Source organism: Prionailurus viverrinus, chromosome B2 (assembly GCF_022837055.1).
Source record: "Prionailurus viverrinus isolate Anna chromosome B2, UM_Priviv_1.0, whole genome shotgun sequence".
Taxonomy (NCBI): Eukaryota; Metazoa; Chordata; class Mammalia; order Carnivora; family Felidae; genus Prionailurus; species Prionailurus viverrinus.
In genome coordinates, this window is record NC_062565.1 from 10,805,870 (window position 1) to 10,826,402 (window position 20,533).

The window sequence follows — 20,533 nt, forward strand, 5'->3', positions numbered from 1 at the left end:
ACTTGTTCTTGTATCTGTTAAGAGTAATGTAGTGGTAGCAATAAGAAGGAGAATTAGACTAAGGGCACCTGAGTGCCTCAGTCGATTAAGCATCTGACTCATGCTTTTGGCTCAGATCATGCTCTCACGGTTAGTGAGTTCGAGCCACACATCAGGCACTGTGCTGACAGTGTGGAGCCTGCCTGGGATTCTCATTCTTTCTTTCTCTTTCTCTCTCTCTCTCTCTCTCTCTCTCTCTCTCTCTCTCTCTCTCTCTCTCTCTCCCTTGTAAAATAAATGAATAAGCTTTTTAAGAAAGAAGAGTTAGAGGCACCTGGGTGGCGCAGTCGGTTAAGCGTCCGACTTCAGCCAGGTCACGATCTCGCGGTCTGTGAGTTCGAGCCCCGCGTCAGGCTCTGGGCTGATGGCTCAGAGTCTGGAGCCTGTTTCCGATTCTGTGTCTCCCTCTCTCTCTGCCCCTCCCCTGTTCATGCTCTGTCTCTCTCTGTCCCAAAAATAAATAAATGTTGAAAAAAAATTAAAAAAAAAAAAAGAAAGAGTTAGAATATAGACATCTCAAGGCACTGCCCTCAATAAGATTTTGGATGAAAACCAAAAAAAAACTAGAAACAAGTTAAAGATAGGTAATAGAAAACGTCAGCTTTATCTCTATATTATTATTGCCTTGAGTTGTAGATCATCTAGATACCACATTCTTACTCAAACATAGCCTTTTATTCATTCATTCAACAAATACTGAGCAAATCCTTGTGTGGCAGGCACAGTGCTAGACCCTAGGGATACAAAGGTAAACAAGAAAGCCAGAGAGCTTCACTTCACAAAGAGAGAACTGTCTTTCCTTTCTAGCAGAAAAGATCATTTCTTAAAAGTGATCATAATAAAACGTTTGAGTGCCATGCTAAGAGATGCACAGATACTACAGAGGCACTTGGCTGGAGCCCAAATTTAGTCTAATTTGGAGCAATGGTTTCCAAGTGTGGTCCTCATAAAGGCAGCATCAGAGCTACCTGGTGGTTTTAACAAGACCTCTAGGTAATTCTGATTCACACCCTATCCCAGCACAGGTAAAGCGGATCATTGGTATTTTAACATGTCCCCAGGTGATTCTATTGTGGAGCCACAGTTGAGATACTGGTCCATCGGGGTGAGGAGAGACCTCCCTATGGAAATGACCTTTAAACTGGGACCTAGATATAAATAAGATCCAGGAAATAAATACTAAAGTAAATAGAGTTATAAAATGAAAAAGTGTTTCAAGGCAGAGAAAACTGCATATTTAAAGGGCAGAGGGCAAAAAAAAAAAACCCCTGGTGCATTTGAAGAATGTATAGAATTATTCAAAGGGGCTGGATTATAGAGAAGTTAAGGAAGAGTGCTTTGAGATTAGACCAGATGATCGAGAAGGAATTTCCAGGCTTAAACGTTGAACTAAAAACCCATGGGAAGCCTTTGTAAACAGCTTCACTTCACCAAATCTTTACTTTTTAAATAGCACCCCGACTGCAGTGTAGAAATTGGTTGAACAGAAGCGAAATTTAATATAGGTGCTTCTAGGTAAGAATCTGTTTCAGTAGTCCAGGTGAGAAATGAGACTGGTGGTAGCAATGGGGTTGGAGAAAAGTAAACAGCTTCACCATTATTAAGAAATACGATTGACTGGGGTGCCTGGGTGGCTCAGTTGGTTAAGCATCTGACTTTGGCTCAGTTCATGATCTCATGGTTCATGAGTCCGAGCCCTGCATTAGGCTTTGTGCTGACAGTTCGGAGCCTGGAGCCTACTTCAGATTCTTTGTCTCTCTCTCTCTCTCTGCTCCTCCCCTGCTCACTCGCTCGCGCTCTCTCTCTCTCTCTCTCTCTCTCTCTCTCCCTCTCAAAAATAAACATTTAAAAAAAGTAGAATTGACAGAACTAGGGGATTAACAGAACTGAAAGTTTTGAACTCAGTACTTGAACTTGTTGTTTCTTATATCTGTTAAGAGTAATGAAAGTTCAAGAACTCAGTGCTGACCTCCATGTTTCTGATAAGAGCAATTGGGTGGATAAAGCCAAGTTCATATTTAAGCACAATGAATTCAAGGTAGGATATACAAGTGAAAACAACTAGTAGGCTCTTGACAAGAGGTGTATGAAAATACCAATTTAGGAGTGTCTGCTTATTCATGGAAGCCATGGATGGTAACGGTATAATCCACAGAGTAATTCAAGTCTGAGGTGAAAAGGACTTAGAACCTAACCCCTTGGGGGCACTAGTGAATAAAGGAGAAAGAGATAACAAAGAAAAAAAATAGTGAAAGATAAAAAAGGAAATAGCCAGAGAGGTAGGAGGAAAACCAAGGGACCAAGCAAATGTAGTACCTGAAAGCTACAGTAAGAGAAAGTCCTGAGAAACCAAGAGAAGACTACAGAATCAAATGCTGGTAAAAGCCGAAGCAAGGAAAAGACCAGATGGTTCCACTGGATCAGTAACATTAAAAGTCAATATTGACTTCAATAAGACAAGTTTCAGAAAGTGGAAGGAATGAATGCTGCTTGGAATCGGCTGGAAAGCAAGCAAGAGGTTAGGAAACGGAGGTAGCAAGGAGGCAGCATGGTCAAGGTATCTGATTATAAAGATGAGATAAATTGGTACCCAGAGAGGCATGTGGAATTCATCGAATACTTTTTTTAATGCATGTTCAAGAGCAAATGTGAAAGAGAAGATCCTGGAGAGTGTAGGATAAATTACAGAAAAAGGCCACTGAGGAGATAGGAAGGGACTGGACACGAGTCCAAGAGTAGAACTAGCCTTAGGTAAGAAGGGGCACCTGTTCCTTAAACTCTGACCACCAGGTGAGATTCTGCAGTGGGGCACGCACATCTGTCCTCACTTTGATTCCAGGTTCTCATCAGGAAAGCAATTACAAACCCCAGAGTATTAGCAAATACTATTGGTTACAATTATGATGGGAATTGCTGAGGACAGGTCTAATTTGGAACTCAGAGAGATGTCAGAGCCGGTCCCCGGGTCAGACCAGCCAGATAGTGATCGAATTGGCCCAAGTTTGCCCAGGACTTTCCCTGTTTTAGTACCGAAATTCCTGTGTCCCGGAAAACTTCCCAGTCCCAGCAAACTGGAACAATCAATCAAACTAGGCCTGTTTGAATGTTAGCAATATGTTACTTCTCCATAATAAGTCAATAAGCCTCTCAAACAATAAATTATCAAACTTACCTATTTATATTTTTAACCCAAATTACATCTGAGTTTGCTGCTTACAGGGTAAAGAATACGTACTCCTTTTTATTCCCTTCGTAGACCCTGTAAGAGGCAATGCTAATGACATAATTCCTTTGCTCTATTTCTGATCTCGTTCTGTAAGAATGTGCAATGCCCTGGAGTACAAGTCCAGCTTATGGATCTGCTGGGATTTTTTGCCCTTTTAAGAAAACTAAGTGATGATTCAATGCAAAGTAAAAAAAAAAAATTGATCCACAACAGAAAGAAAGTATTTTATTCAGCCCTTAATAACTCAAATGTTTGCTCGTTTTGCTAACTGGATAGACTCTGGAGGGATAAATTACATTAGATACATAAATACACAAATATGAGGATGATTCAGCATTTTTATTACAGTACACAATATAATCTTGAAGGAGCCATAAAGTTAGGCTACTAATAAACCTAATGATTGCTGGGTGATGGGATAAGATACCAGAGCATTTTAAATAAGAGAGCAGAGGGGCGCCTGGGTGGCTCAGTCGGTGAAGCGTCCGACTTCGGCTCAGGTCATGATCTCACGGTCCGTGAGTTCGAGCCCCGCGTCGGGCTCTGTGCTGACAGCTCAGAACCTGGAGCCTGTTTCAGATTCTGTGTCTCCCTCTCTCTGACCCTCCCCCGTTCATGCTCTGTCTCTCTCTGTCTCAAAAATAAATAAACATTAAATAAATAAGAGAGCAGAACTACATTAGGATAATCCAGCCTAAAAATAATTAGCTAAAATTAGGATGCTTTTACAAATATAAATTGCTAAATTCATACATTTAAGATAAACTGCTAAATGACAATTCACCACAAAATAACAGTCTGAAGAGGAGAGACTATTATGTACAAAACGTAGTGCTTTTTGGAAGTACTAATGTAGTGATATTTCTAAAGTAACATATTTCCATTTTTCCAGCTTTATTAAGTATATGACATATAATATTGTATAAGTTTAAGGTGCATAATGTGTTGATTTGATACACTTATATATTGCTAAATGATTACCATGTAGCTTCTGCTAACATCTCCTCTAATTTACATAACCATTCCTTTTTTTTATGGCAAGAGCATTAAAGATCTACTCTCTTAACAACTTTCAAGTATATAATACATTATTAACTATAATCACCATACTGTATATCAGATCCCCCAAAACACATTCATTATATGTGTGTGTGTGTGTGCGCGCGCGCGCGCGCACCTCACATCTCTATTCATTTATCCATGAATAGGCCGTGAGGTTGTTTCTGTAGCTTGGCTATTGTCAATGATGCTACATGGCAATGCAAATATCTCTTTGATATACTGTTTTCATTCCTTTCAATAGGCACCCAAGAGTGGGATTGTGGAATTATACGGTAGTTCTCTTTTTAATTTTTTGAGGAAACTCCATACTGTTTCCATAGTGCTTGCACCAATTTATATTCCCACCAACAGGGCACAAGGGTTGCCTTTTCTCCACATCCTCACCAACACTTGTTATTAGTCTGTGTGAGGTCAGCCCTTCTAACTAGTGTGAGGTGACATTCCTTGCAGTTCTGATTTGCATTTCCCTGACAATGAGTGACGTTGAGCGCCTTTTCATGTATCTGTTGCCCATTTGTACGTCTTCTTTGGAGAAATGTCTATTCAGTTCCTCTGCCTATTTTTTAATCAGACTGTTTTTAGGGTTTTTTGTTGTTTTTTTTTTTTTTTTGGTTTTTGTATGAGCTCTTATCAGATGCCTCGTTTGCAAATATTTTCTCCCATAGGTTGCCTTTTTTTTTTTTTTTTTTTTTTTTTGCCATGAAGAAGCAGCTTCCCAGTTTGGTACAGCTCCACTTACTAATCTTTGTGTTTGTTGCTTGTGCTTCTGGTATCATATCCAGAAAGTCATTGCCATGACCAGTGACAAAGAACTTTTCTCCTATGTTTTCTTCTAGGACTTTGCGGGTTTTAGGTCTTGGGTTTAAATCTTTACTCTATTTCAAGCATGTAAGACAGGGGTCCAATTTCATTCTTCTGCACATGGATATCCTGTTTTCCCAAGTCCCTTATTGAAAACCCTATTATTTTCCAATTGAGTATTATTGACTCCCTTGTCAAATGTTGGCTGTACATGTGAAGGTTTATTTCTGGGCTATTCTCTTCCACTGATCGATGTGTCTGTTTTTATAAAGCCCAGACCACATGGTTTGTAGTAAAGGTGTGAAGCGAGGGGGTGTGATGCCAGTGGTCTTGTTCCGCTTTCTCAGGACTGCTTTGGCTATTCAGGTCTTTTGCAGTTTCATACAAATTTCAGGATTTTTTTTTTAATTTCAGTGAAAAATGTCATTGGAATTTTGATAGGGATTTGAGTTGAATCTATAGATGGCTTTGAAGAGGATGGACATTTTAACAGTATTAATTCTTCTGATCCCTGAACATAGGATATCTTTCCAGTTAGCTGTGTCTTCTTCAATTTCTTTCATCGAAGTCTTAAAGTTTTCAGTGTGAAGATCTTTCACCTCTCAGTTAAATTTATTCCTAAGTATTTTATTGTTTCTGGTGCTCTTGAGAATGAGATTGTTTTATTTCTTTTCATAGTTTATGGTTAGTGTATAGAAATGCAACTGATTTCTGTATGCTGATTTTGTATCCAGCAACTTTACTGAATTTGTTGCTAGTCCTATTTTTTGATGGACTCTTTATGATTTTCTGCATAGATAATTTTATTTCTTCCTATCCAAGAATTTTTATCGATCTTTTTTTTTTTTTTGCCTGATTGCTCTGGCTAGGACTTCCAACTATGTTAAACAGAAGTGTTAAGAATGAATGTCATTGTTACGTTACTGAGCTTAGAGGAAAAGCTATCAGCTTTTCATTATTGAGTATGATGTTACCTGTGAAGCCGTCATATATGGCCTTTATTATGTTGAAGCACATTCCTTCTATACCTAATTTGGTGAGAGTCTTTATAATGAAAGGATGTTGCATTTTGTCAATTTCTGTGTATTGAGATTATAATTGATTTTTGTCTTTCATTCTATTACTGTGGTGTATCTCATTGATTGATTTCTGTATGTTGAAAAATCCCTGCATCCCAGGAATAAATCCCACTTGTTCATGTGGCTTTTCATGCACTGCTGAATTCAGTCTGCTCATATTTTGTTGATGATTTATGCATCTATATTCATCAAGGATTTGGGCCTGTGTTTTTTTTTCTTGTAGTGTCCTTACCTGCCTTTGGTAGCAGGGTAATACTGGCCTCATAAAATGAGTTTGGGACATGCCTGACTAGCTCAATCGGTAAAGCATGTGACTCTTGGTCTCAGGGTTGTGAGTTCGATCTCAACGGTGGGTGTACAAATGACTTAAAAATAAAATCTTTAAGGGGCCCCTGGGTGGCTCAGTCGGTTAAGCGTTTGACTTCAGCTCAGGTCACGATCTCGTGGTCTGTGGGTTTGAGCTTCACATGGGGCTCTGTGCTGACAGCTCAGAGCCTGGAACCTGCTTCGGATTCTCTTATCGCCCTCTCTCTCTGCCCCTCCCCTGCTCACACTCTGTCTCTCTCTCTCAAAAATAAACATAAAAAATTTCTTTAACACTTTCTCACACCATTCACAAAAATAAACTCAGAATGGATAAAGGACCTGAATGTGAGGCAGGAAACCATGAAAACCCTAGAGGAGAAAGCAGGAAAAGACCTCTCTGACCTCAGTCATAGCAATTTCTTACTTGACACATCCCCAAAGGCAAGGGAATTAAAAGCAAAAATGAACTACTGGGACCTTATGAAGATAAAAAGCTTCTGCACAGCAAAGGAAACAACCAACAAAACTAAAAGGCAACCAACAGAATGGGAAAAGATATTTGCAAATGACATATCGGACAAAGGGCCAGTATCCAAAATCTATACAGAGCTCACCAAACTCCACACCCGAAAAACAAATAACCCAGTGAAGAAATGGGCAGAAAACATGAATAGACACTTCTCTAAAGAAGACATCCAGATGGCCAACAGGCACATGAAAAGATGCTCAACGTCGCTCCTCATCAGGGAAATACAAATCAAAACCATACTCAGATATCACCTCATGCCAGTCAGAGTGGCCAAAATGAACAAATCAGGAGACTATAGATGCTGGTGAGGATGTGGAGAAACGGGAACCCTCTTGCACTGTTGGTGGGAATGCAAATTGGTGCAGCCGCTCTGGAAAACAGTGTGGAGGTTCCTCAAAAAATTAAAAATAGACCTACCCTATGACCCAGCAATAGCACTGCTAGGAATTTACCCAAGGGATAAAGTACAGAACCTGCTTGGAATTCTCTCTCTCTCCCTCTCTCTCTCTGTCCCTCCCCCACTTGCTCTGTGTCTCTCTCTCTCTCTCACTCAAAGGAAATAAACTTAAAAAAAAGAATAAAACACAGTATGTTAACTTTCTTCATCACTCACAGTCAAATTGATCACACACACTGCTTGGTTATTCACTTCTCACTCTTGAATTTCTTGTTGAAAATTTATAGCAAATAACTCAGAAGAAATTGGGAGGAAGGGGAGTTTTGACATCCTCTTCGCCCCTGAAACTTCTCTTACCACAAGACAAAAACTGATCTTGCTGCTGACAAACACAAAGTCAGGAATATCAGTGACCTATATAAATCACTATCTTTATGGTATGAATTGTGAAATAAAAGTAGGGGTCAGCAGTCTTATGACCTTGAAAAAAGGATCGGAACTAAACACTATAACAAGGGAGAATTCATTGTCAAATAGTTGTAACTGATATTCTGAGAAATTAGGTTGGGATTTTACCCCCATTAATTCCCCTCAGAGACCTAAGCATCAATAGTATTAATGGAAAATAAAAATCGAAAGCTGCCCTTGTTCTCCCTCAATCCAGCTCAGCTTTAAAGGAATGTATTTACCCCCCTGCACTCTGTTGCCAAATTCCTCGTAATCCCCAGGGGAAGCATGGTTAGATTTGGTAAAAGGAAAGGAAGTGTGGAGGGCTACAGTTTCACTCTTTCCTCAGAAATAAAGGCACATTGTGTAGCCATCACAGATACTGCATTGTGATGATGCTTTATGGGCTCTCGGAGTATGTCCATATCTGTATTATCATCCCAGTCCCAAAACTGTTTCAAATTAGTTCTCTTTCAGATTATCCCTAGTATTGTTCCTTTCCCTAACAGAGCTACAGAAATAGAACAACTGCCCCAGTGATATCAGAAATCACAATTCTTGGGGCGCCTGGGTGGCTCAGTCAGTGGCATGTCCGACTTCGGCTCAGGTCAAGATCTCACAGTTTGTGAGTTCAAGCCCCACATCAGGCTTGGATCCTCTGTCCCCCTCTCTCTCTCTGCCCCTCCCCACCTGGTGCTCTGTCTCTCAAAAATAAATAAACATTTAAAAAAAAGAGAGAAAGAAATCACAATTCTTAAAACACAGTAGTTACTTAGAGAGACAGAGTGTAAGTGAAGACAGTGGTTCCCAACCCCAGGTCACACATGAGAATCACCTAAGGGCGCTTTTTAAGAACAACACTTGTCTGTCTTTTTTGCCAGACCAATAAAATCAGAATCTCAGGGGGTAGGGCCCAGGCAGTAGTATATTTAAATACATTCCCTAGACAATTTTAATGGGTACCCAAGCTTCATTAAGAATCAGGTTTGGGGCGCCTAGGCGGCTCAGTCAGTTGAGCATCCGACTTCAACTCAGGTCATGATCTCGTGCAGGTCGTGAGTTCAAGTCCCACATTGGGCTTGCTGCTGTCAGCCTGTCAGCGCATAGCCCCCTTCAGATCCTCTGTCCCCCTCTCTCTGCCCCTCCCCCATTTGCGCTTCACCAAAAATAAATATTTTTTAAAAAAAGAATTCAGGGGGCGCCTGGGTGGCGCAGTCGGTTAAGCGTCCGACTTCAGCCAGGTCACGATCTCGCGGTCCGGGAGTTCGAGCCCCGCGTCAGGCTCTGGGCTGATGGCTCGGAGCCTGGAGCCTGTTTCCGATTCCGTGTCTCCCTCTCTCTCTGCCCCTCCCCCGTTCATGCTCTGTCTCTCTCTGTCCCAAAAATAAATAAACGTTGAAAAAAAAAAAATTTAAAAAAAAAAAAAAAAAAGAATTCAGTTTGACAGCATATATATAAAAGAAAAAATAGCAATATCTTAAGACAGAAGTGCTTGTTTTCTTCTGTATTAAAAATGGGTTTTTTGAAAGTCTGCCCATACTAGTACATATATAACAGCTCTTTGGGTTCTCCAGGGCCTGTGCTCAATCTGTCTTCTTGTTCTATAATCCTAGGTTGGGCTTCTGCTTTCAAGATCACTTCCTGGCCCAAGATGGCTGCTGGCACTCCAGCCATCACATTCAAGACTAGAAGGGGGAGGGAAGGAGAAAGACCAAAAGAATGTGTGCCCCCCTTTTTGAATGGCCTTTCTGGAATTTTCCAAACACTTACACTCTATGGGTAGGATATCATCATCATGTGGCCACACTTGGCTGGAATGGAGGCAGGCAAGCATAGTTTTTTGTGGGGTTTTTTTGTTTGTTTTTTTTATGTTTATTTTTGAGACAGAGAGAAACAGAATGTGAGTGGGGGAGGGGCAGAGAGAGAGGGAGACACAGAATCTCAAGCAGGCTCCAGGCTCTGAGCGGTCAGTACAGAGCCCGATGTGGGGCTTGAACTCACAACTATGAGATCATGACCTGAGCCGAAGTTGGATGCCCAACTGACTGAGCCACCCTGGTGTCCCAAGTGTAATTTTTAACAGGACTAAAGGTGTTTGTTTTTGTTTTTGTTTTTATTTAAATCCAAATTAGTTAAGGACTAAAGATTCTGTTGCTAAAAAAGAAGTTGCAAATGGAATTTGGGAAGGCAACTTGTAGACTCTGGCACAGCTGAATAAATCAACAACACAGCTCAGACTCCCTACATTCCATCTTGCTCCCTTTTGCTTGAATCAACCTCACTGTTGTATGGCGCCCCAAATTGTTACTGGCCTCAGAAGATGAAAGTGACAGGAAACACGAAGCTCTAACACTCCATTATCTTCCGCCATGGTTGAATCAACTGAAGACACCAAACCACATGCACCAGCGGGGTCTGTTGTCTACGATGTCACAATGGAATCAGTTAGCTTCAGAGACTGGGTTTAAGATCAAGGGACATACATTCAGTGCACAATACCCATCCCCTTCTGGGTAAGGTACACATCAAGTCAGGTTTTTTTAACCCAAGCCTAGGCTAAAAATAGACACCGAGGTTCTTTTACATCACATTGAATAGCAGGTATACAAAGACGCAGTCACTCTTGAAATATAAATCACCCAATTTTCTTACATATATTTGACCTTGAGGCCATTCTTATAGACTTTGTGTGTGATCAAGCAGCTAAAGCAAGATGCTTTTCAATAATGGGCAGAACCATGTTGCACAGAAAGTAGGTCACCGCAAACTTCCTATTTTAGTGTCCCACTGCCTACTTTACGCAGCTTGCCCTGAACTTCTCTCCTTATCCCATAACCACCTAGGCCCCCCGTGGCCTCATGCTGCCCACAGCCTAGAGTCCCAAATCATAGCATCCTCATTGCAAACCGGCTGACTCCAAATCCCCCACCCCCAACTGCCAATTTTTCAGACCATCCTAGAGGACGTACACTATTGCTTCATGGTGACAGTGGCAGTGTTAGTAAGACAAACTGGAGAGCATATCCAGTGATGCCCCTTCTAGGTGATGCCTGCAGGAAATGTGTATCTATTTGAGACTCCTTTAAGGAGTATAATGAGCTGAATTGTGTCCCCCGACCCCCAACTCATATGTTGGTGTCTTAACCCCCCCAGTACCTCAAATGTGACGTTTGAAGACAGGATCTTGAAAAAGGTAATTAAGTTGAAACGAGGTCATTAGGGTGGACCCTAATTAAATATAACTAGTGTCCTTATAGGACAAGATTAAGGCATACATAGGTACAGACAAAAGACCACGTAAAGACACAGGGAGAAGATGGCCATCCATGGACTGAGGAGAGAAGCTTCAAAAATAAATCAACCCTGCTGACACCTTAATTTCAGACTTCTAGCTTCCAGAACTGAGAAGATTAATTTCTGTTGTTTGAGCCATGAACTCTGTCATGGCAGGTCTAGCAAACAAATATGAGGGTGACTAAGTTTTTCAAATGGCACCAATTTTTGGATTGGTGTTAAGCCCCACTGAAATCATACCAGTTACCAGTTATCTCCTTTGCATGCAGGCAGGCCTATACTGTCAACTACAAAGTCTTATATTTCTAATGGACCTTAAAAAAAAAAAAAATGGAGTACCTGCCTGGCTCAGTTGGTAAAGCATGTAACTCTTGATCTCAGGGTAATGAGTTTAAGCCCCATGTTGGGCAGTAGAGTTGACTTTAATTTTTTTTTTATGTTTATTCTTAATTTTTTTTTCTTAACATTTATTTATTATTGAGAGACAGAGAGAGACTGAGCGTGAGCAGGGGAGGAGCCGAGAGAGAGGCAGACACGGAATCTGAAGCAGCTCCAGGCTCTGGGCTGTCAGCACAGAGCCAGACGCGGGGCCCGAACTCACAAACCGCGAGATCATGACCTGAGCCGAAGTCGGACGCTCAACCGACTGAGCCACCCAGGCGCCCCTATGTTTATTCATTTTTGAGAGAGAGAAAGAGACAGAGTGTGAGCGGGGGAGGGGCAGAGAGAGAGGGAGACACAGAATACGAAGCAGGATCCAGGCTCTGAGCTGTCAGCACAGAGCCCGATGTGGAACTCAAACTTGTGAACCACAAGAACATGACCTGAGCCGAAGTCGGATGCTTAACCAACTGAGCCACCCAGGTGCCCCTAGACTTGACTTCAAAAAAAAAAAAATCTATAATTTGAGGGGTGCCTGGCTGGCTCAGTCAGGTAAGTATCCAACTCTTGACTTCGGTTCAGGTCATGATCTTGTGGTTTGTGGGTTTAAGCCCCACGTCGGCTCCACACAGTGGTGCAGAGCCTGCTTGGGATTCTCTCTCTCTCCCTTTATCTCTCTGAAAAATAAATAAATAAACTTAAAAACAATCTATATTTTGAACAACAAAAGAAAGCAGTACTATGTTCTAGCACAAAGCATAAAATAGTCACTCATGAGTTCATACAGAGAGAAATAAATGGCTGAATGAATGAACGATAGAGAATAGTCCAATCTCCCATACAGAAGAATTCTAGATAATTGAGGTAGATACTCTTCCCTCAAGGAAATGGAGCATGACCCTGTAGTCCTTAATTGTGGATACTTCATAGTAACTTCCTTCCAAGAGTACTTCAGGGAAAGGGGAAGAAGAGAATAACTTCCAAGTGGAGAAACCTCGCAAACACTACCTCAGCCTGGTAATCAAGGCCCATGTCAACAATGAAAGGCCATGTTTACCTTATGCACCACTGACAGGATATGATGAGAATGATACCTTACTTCTGTCACCATCCGCCTAAAAACCCATAATGCCAGTTGATGTATGAGGAAAATATCCAACAACCCCCAAATCCCAATTGAAGGGTGATGTAAAAATACCTGATAGACCTTGGGGCACCTGGGTAGCTCAGTAGATTAAACATCCGACTTCAGCTCAGGTCATGATCTCATGAGTTCAAGCCCCGTGTTGGGCTCTGTGCTGACCGCTCAGAGCCTGGAGCCTGCTTCGGATTCTGTGTCTCCCTCTCTCTCTGCCCCTCACCTGCTTGCACTCTGTCTCGTCTCACAAATAAACAAACATTTAAAAAAAAAACACCTGATAGTCTTCAAAACTGTCAAGGTCATCAAAACCAATGAAAGTCTGGGGCGCCTAGGTGGCTTAGTCAGTTGAGCATCTGACTCTTGATTTCAGCTCAGGTCATGATCTCACAATTCGTGAGTTCAAGCCCCACATCAGGCTCAGCGCTGACAGCACAAAGCCTGCTTGGGATTCTCACTCTCTGCCTCTCCCATGCTCGCTCTATCAAAAATTTAAAAATTAAAAAATTAACCTTGGGGCGCCTGGGTGGCGCAGTTGGTTAAGCGTCCGACTTCAGCCAGGTCACGATCTCGCGGTCCGTGAGTTCGAGCCCCGCGTCGGGCTCTGGGCTGACGGCTCAGAGCCTGGAGCCTGTTTCCGATTCTGTGTCTCCCTCTCTCTCTGCCCCTCCCCCGTTCATGCTCTGTCTCTCTCTGTCCCAAAAATAAATAAACGTTGAGAAAAAAAATTTTTTAAAAAAATTAACCTTAAAAACAAGGTAAGTCTGAGAAACTGTGCCAAGAGGAGCCTAAGGAGAGGTGAACACAAAATATAATGTGTATCTTGGATGAGATCCTAGAACAGAAAAGAGGATGGTAGGTAAAAGCTAAGGAAGGCTGAATAAAGTATAAACTTCAGGTAATTAAAAAAAAATAATAATAACCTATAGACAAATGTGCCCTATAGACTTTCCACAAGTCCGATTCCTTTCTTCACCATCATGGAGATCCTCAGGACCTGCTGGAGTCCTGGATGACTGCAGAGCAGGTGGAGGAAGGCAGCTCAGGCAGTTATAAAGGAGGAGAGAGCACTGCAGTCTATGTGCCACAATGGAGATCAGCCCCACACGGTGATCTGAGGCAACAGCATGGTGGGCATCAGTGCTGAAATTAAACAACAGCATCCAACACAAAGGCAGGTCACCCGAAGAAGGTCCACTGGCCACCCATTCAGCACCATTCCCTTGGTGAATTCTCGTCTGCCCTGGGTCAGCTCTCAGCCTTACAGGTTCAGCAACTATTCCATCAGTATCTTGAAGTCAAACTCAGGGATGCTGACTCATCCCACTAAACATCAGTGAATATGATATAGAAAAACAAAATGCCACGTTGTCAGGCAAACCCAACATGCTGGGCTTGATGGGGCGTGGCCTGGGAGTCTGCATTTTTTTAAATTTTATTTATTTTGATAGAGTGTGAGCGGGGGATGGGCAGAAAAAGAGAGGGAGAGGGAGAGACAGAATCCCAAGCAGGCTCCACATGGTCAGCACAGAGCCCAACACAGGGCTTGAGATCACAAACTGTGAGATAATGACGTGAGCCAAGATTAAGAGTCAGACACTCAACCGACTGAGCCACCCGGATGCCCCAACAGTCTGCGTTTCTAACAAGCTCCCAGGTATGTCAATTCTCTTGGCCCATGGACCACATTCTGAATAGCAAGGGTGTATACAAGCTACGTAGGAAACCAAAGCATCAGATTTTATTGGTGGGCTGAATGTGAATAAATCAGATCATGGGAGAAGTTGACCACTTGACTCCTTAACGCTATCAGGCTTCGGCTGCCTGATGTGTCCACGTCCATGGTAGAGAGAAACCCACTGTGATGCCCAGGGGTTGTTCATTATCCTTGGCAATTCGGCCTTTCCCCTGATGGGGTCTGCATAAATACCACCTACTTGCAGCTCCAGAGACCCTTCTCCTCTACATTTCCACACTTAATCCTCTCCTCCTACCTCCGGTGGGAGCAACAGATTCTTGACAGACGCAAATGACATGCCTGCCATTCATTTCTCAGCTGGTTTTGCAGACCTAGGAGCCATTCCCTCCAAAGGAACTTGATAAATCTTTGCACTGACCTCGTGTGTATCAATTTCCTAGTTCTCTCTCTAAAGAAATGTTACTTCTCTTCGTCTTAATGGAAAAGGGGAAACACCACACTTATCCTGTGGCCACAATAGAAAGGATTCTCATTCCTCAGCTATTTATGGAACCACAACTGCGTGCCCAGCACACGTTAGGCCCCAGGGACACAGTGGTGAGCAAAAGGAGACCAGATTCCAGCCCTCTTGCCAGGTGGCCCTCTGAGGAAAGCAGCGGGCTTTCTGTCATTAGAAGAGCTACACAAAACGTTTCACCTTACAAACGTCTACTTTCCCCTTTTGGCCAGCTTCACTCTCTTCAGACCCTCGGTTTTAACAGGCACTCCATGCCATACTACAAACTGCATTCAACAGCATCTTCCCTGGTTCCATGGTCTGGCCTGTTACATCCACGTGGCCATGCAAAAACCCCAAAATAACCTCCCATCAATTTCTGCCAGGTCAAATCAAAGCATATTGGAAGAGACAACCATCCAGAAACCCTATACCAGTCAAAGGAGAGCAGGCAATGAAAACTCATGTAACAACTTACAGTTTATGAATAAGCAAGTTTCTAACAGATTGCTCTAGCAAGGAAGTAATGATTCCATTTCGTTCATTCAGCCACTTCAACACATGCCTACCAAGGGAAAACCCTGCTCAGTGGGTGGTTCTCAAAGTCCAGCATGCAAAAGAATCATCTGGAAGGTCTGTTTCTAATGCAAATCCCAGGGTCTCACTCCTCCTATTCCCCTCTCACCCCACCTCCTCCTACTAGAGTCCCATGGTCGCGGATTCAGCAGGCTGGGCTAAGGCTTATAAATCTGCATTTGGGAGCACCTAGGTGGCTCAGTCGGTTAACTGTGTGACTTTGGCTTAAGTCATGATCTCACTGTTCAGGAGTTTGAGCTCCGCAGTGGTCTCTGTGGTCTCCGAGCTGACAGCTCGGAGCTTGGAGCCTGCTTCAGCTTCTGTCCCCATCTCTCTGCCCCTCCTCTGCTCATGCTCTGTCTCTCTTTCTCTTTCAAATATAAAACATAAAAAAAAAAATTAATAAAAAAATAAATCCACATCTTCAACACACACCCCAAAGATTCTGAGAAATAGTGACTTAAGTTTGATTCTCGATGTTAGTGGATTTCAATCGTGGTTCACATTCGATTTCTGTGAGAGGACTTAAAAGGAAAAAAGAAGAGTCCTCATGCCTGTACACCAAGACCCCAAAACAATCAAATCAGAAAGTCAAGCATATGAGACACAGCCATCAATGTTTCCTCAAATTTTGGGGTGATTATTTAGTGTTTCCAGGTGATACTGTATGTCTGGGCTGTTTGATATCAGATTCCAAGTCCCTCCCTGAAGATTCTGATTCAGCAGGTCTGTCTGGGGCAAGACCCTGAGTCTGTATGTCTAACAAGTGCCCTCCGGGTGATTTTTATACTGGGGTTTGAGAAATGAATCTATCTTAGCTGAGTCAGAAACTCTCAGCTCCCAGGAAGGCTGCTCCAATGGAGCTTTTGAGTACGGTTTTGGAGCCCTCATTCCATGCATCTGTTGGCCTGGGTTTTCCCAAAGGTAGAGAGAGAGGAATTCATCTTACTTGATGCTTCCTAGCAATGAAAGCCCACTGCTTTATACCACAGTGACCTCGTTAGCCTCACTTCTTACTAAGATAGCAGGATGTTTCTCCCGCTTATTTAGACTATGTACCAGGAACGTGGTCTTAACAGCACCTAATATAGGAACTAATTTAATGTTCATGACAACGTCACGAAAAGGAACTCTTCTTAGTGCTAATCTAAGAGTAAGGAAGTTGAGGCATAGAGGTTAAGCAGATCACGTAAGCTCCCAAAGTCACCTAGAGGACGAGTTTGCACCCAAATAGCTGAGAACCAAGGTCCACTCTCCCACCCATAATGCTGTAATGGCGCTCACCAAACAAGAGTTGAAGAGCCTACTTGCACATCACTTGCTGCCAGAAAAAGGGCACAGAAAGGATCAAATCAGGGAAGCTAATGTTTATTGAATCTCCATCTGTGTTCCAAGTGCTAGGCTAAGAGCTTCATGCCTATCACTGCATCTAGTCCAAGACTCAGATATCATCCCTACTGTCATGGGCACACTAGGTATACTACCTTACTCAATAGTGGGAAGTTAACATTTGAAGAGCATTGTGCAAAAACAACAACAACAACAACAAAAAACATATAAAGCAGCCAAAGAACGCTTCAAAGGGATTTGGCAGGCTGGACACCGAAGAATGAGCCATGGGAGGGAGTGGGAGGTGTTGGGCTAGAGGAAGCTGAGCGCACGGTGACCAGGACTGGCTGTGGAAGGAGGAGGCGTGGGGAGATTTGGCTCAGAGAAAGGACGGGGCTGCCTGAGGTCCTGGGAAGGGAGAAGAGTTTCACTCAGACATTCTGCTTCTCAGGGCAGATCTTAACAAGTCAGGACAAACGGTGAGGTCCATCCACTCAGAAATAACAGGACACAACGCTGCCTTTAAAGAGGAGCCAGCCGATGCCTCCAACTACTGCGAGGAAACGCAGAGGCGATTTCTTCTGTCCTGCCTGAGACTTCTCCCTGCGTAGCAAGCGGTACCGGAGGGAGAAAGGGGTGCAAATCCAGCGCCTTTAACCCTGAGAACTTTAAGGATTTGGCAAGTGGCACACGTTGCGTGTTTCTTGAGGGAAAACAGTGGCAAGGGGCTGCGAAGCACCACCTTTTCCCGACCTCTGTTCCGAGATATCACGTGATGCCAGTCCCAAGCAGCACATCTAAGAAGAGCCACGAGGAAATCTGCCTGGCCTCCTGGGTTCCAGACATCCAGTGCTACCTGCCAGGTCACAGGGCACACACTGAGTGAGGTCTTGGAACTCTGTGCTGAACAGCTGAACAGAAAGGGTCTAAAAGACACCGGGGCTCAGACACACAGACAAATTCCAATGAGAGGTCCAGGAGGTCTGGTAAAGAACGTACCCAATGGCATGAGCATTCCAGATACACAGCTCTGATTCTAGAATATGAGCTACGCAGTCCTTTTATGTGGGCTATGGACAGCCCTGACCTCACAGACATTAACTGGAGCTGAAAAAGGCAGGCAAACTTCTGCAGGTGAATGAATCCCACCCTTAACTGAAGCACGGATGGGAATGCTAGGGTTTCCATGAAAGATGTGTTCCCATTCAAGGCCAAGAACAAGGGAGTTAGGTACAAGACAGTCACAGAATCCCAGGAGTGAGGAGAGTAGATAAGGAGACAAAGTGTAATAAAGTCTACAAGAAGGTCCAAAGGACAAAAAAAAAGCAATGCAATGATTTTCATTGAAGGCAATAAATCACACGAATAAATGAACATTTAAGCGATGCTATCCTTCATTCCTGCTTCATTGAGCTCCCACCATGATTTGTCAGCAAGTTTGCAAAACAAGCATTACCGGGGCGCCTGGGTGGCGCAGTCGGTTAAGCGTCCGACTTCAGCCAGGTCACGATCTCGCGGTCCGTGAGTTCGAGCCCCGCGTCAGGCTCTGGGCTGATGGCTCAGAGCCTGGAGCCTGTTTCCGATTCTGTGTCTCCCTCTCTCTCTGCCCCTCCCCCGTTCGTGCTCTGTCTCTCTCTGTCCCAAAAATAAATAAACGTTGAAAAAAAAAAAAATTAAAAAAAAAAAAAAAGTGATAGCACTGGACCTACCCCAAATAGATTAGCATTATAGTTGTTAAAATGCAGGTTTCCAGGGGCGCCTGGGTGGCGCAGTCGGTTAAGCGTCCGACTTCAGCTAGGTCACAATCTCGCGGTCCGTGAGTTCGAGCCCCACGTCGGGCTCGGGGCTGATGGCTCAGAGCCTGGAGCCTGTTTCCGATTCTGTGTCTCCCTCTCTCTCTGCCCCTCCCCCGTTCGTGCTCTGTCTCTCTCTGTCCCCCCCCCCCAAAAAAAAAAATAAACGTTGAAAAAAAAAAAAAAAAAAGAATGTTATTGTCCTGGCAGATTGGGATGGTGGAATTATATCATTTACCAGCTAGTTCATTTGAGGCAAGATGTGGTCCAACTGGCCTCAGCATTCTCCTCCGTAACATGGGAGTGATAAAAAATAGTGGTGTCTAATCTCATCAACTGTCAAGAGTGTTTCACTGTAAGTTGTAAAGGGGTTATGTTTATAAAAAAAAAAAAAAAAAAAAAAAAACAAGCATTACCAATAGGAAAAGAAAAAAGGAAAAAAAAAAAGCCTGATTGACCAACTGATTGAGGAGCTTATCATTTTTGGAAACTTCCACTATGTGTTTTATTTGCCCTGGGCAAGTAAAGCTGAGCAGACCACATGTGTCACGCAAACCAGAATTAATGGTTCAAGTTTTCTTGTATTTTTACTTCCCAGATCCAAGAAATAGTAGCTGAGGACATCTATAATTTAACAATATGTTCCATTTAAAATCCATACCTACTGGGGAGCCTGGGTGGCTCAGTCGGTTGAGCGTCTGACTTTGCCTCAGGTCGTGATCTCACAGTTTGTGGGTTCGAGCCCCACGTCGGGCTCTGTGCTGATGGCTCGGAGCCTGGAGCCTGCTTCGGATTCTGTGTCTCCCTCTCTCTCTGCCCCTAACCCACTCGCATTCTGTCTCTGTCTCTCTCAAAAATAAACAAACATTAAAAAAATTTAAAGGGGTGCCTGGGTGGCTCAGTCGGTTAAGCATCTGACTTCAGCTCAGGTCATGATCTCGCGGTTTGCGAGTTCGAGCCCCACGATGGGCTGGCTCCGTGCTGACAGCTCGGAGCCTGGAGCCGGCTTCGGTGTCTGTGTCTCCCTCTTTCTCTGTCCCTCCCCCGTTCATGATTTGTCTCTCTCTGTCAAAAATAAATAAAGATTTAAAAAATAGTAGTAAAATAAAACCCATACCTATTGTTTTCTCTTTGTGCATCGTAAGGTCATAATCTCCTTTATGCGCTGTCCTGAGAATGACTTCTTTATGGGCAACCCACAAAGCCTTCAAAGCTGACCACACCACCAAATGTGTAGCACGTTCTCAGACACACCCAATGAAAGCCAAGCCTGTTGTTTCTAAGAATTATTTGCGCATGCCCATGAGCACAAATGAAGTGAATTCCCCCCACCCCCGCCAAAAAATGTTTCGTAAACACCTATCAGCGTAAGGAAACGGCACACTGGACAAAAGCCTACGAGAGCAAACTGCACCGGCTATCACGGGGGCGGGGGGGCTCTGTCTAGTGTTCTCACCCGCTATGCCTCATGTTCTGCATGGAATATCACAAAGCCTCCGCAAACGCTGGTGAGAAGAACGGAAGTCGCCTGAAGTAAGAACAGGATTTATGTGCATTTGTGAACCGTCCTTGCCTAAAACCGCAAATGAAGATTCGACTTTGATGAGGCTGTCAAGCAAACACTTACATGTCCCTCTGCATTCACATTCACCTGGCACTGAGCCCGTACTTGGCTGAAAGGAAGACACGTAGACAGCCATCTGACTTATCGACACTGACGCTCATCTAGGAAGCTCTGCGGCCCAGCGTGGTGTTGGAACTCCCACCCAGTATCACGGAGTCATAAGGCACAGTCTCCTAGGAAATGTCTTGGCCTTTCTAAGACTCGTGTCTCTCATCAGTGTGACAGGATTACCTGAAAAACTTTGTATGGAGGGGCGCCTGGGTGGCTCAGTCGGTTGAGCGACCGACTTCGGCTCAGGTCATGACCTCACGGTTCAT

The 20,533-nt window shown here is 43.5% G+C and overlaps 1 non-coding gene across 1 annotated transcript; it reads left to right on the forward strand.

Annotated features, from left to right (window-relative positions):
- Positions 1 to 19,263: 19,263 nt before the first annotated feature.
- TRNAQ-UUG (transfer RNA glutamine (anticodon UUG)) lies at positions 19,264 to 19,348 on the forward strand. The gene has a single exon. It is a non-coding gene; the product is annotated as a tRNA-Gln (tRNA).
- The last annotated feature ends 1,185 nt before the right edge of the window (positions 19,349 to 20,533 follow it).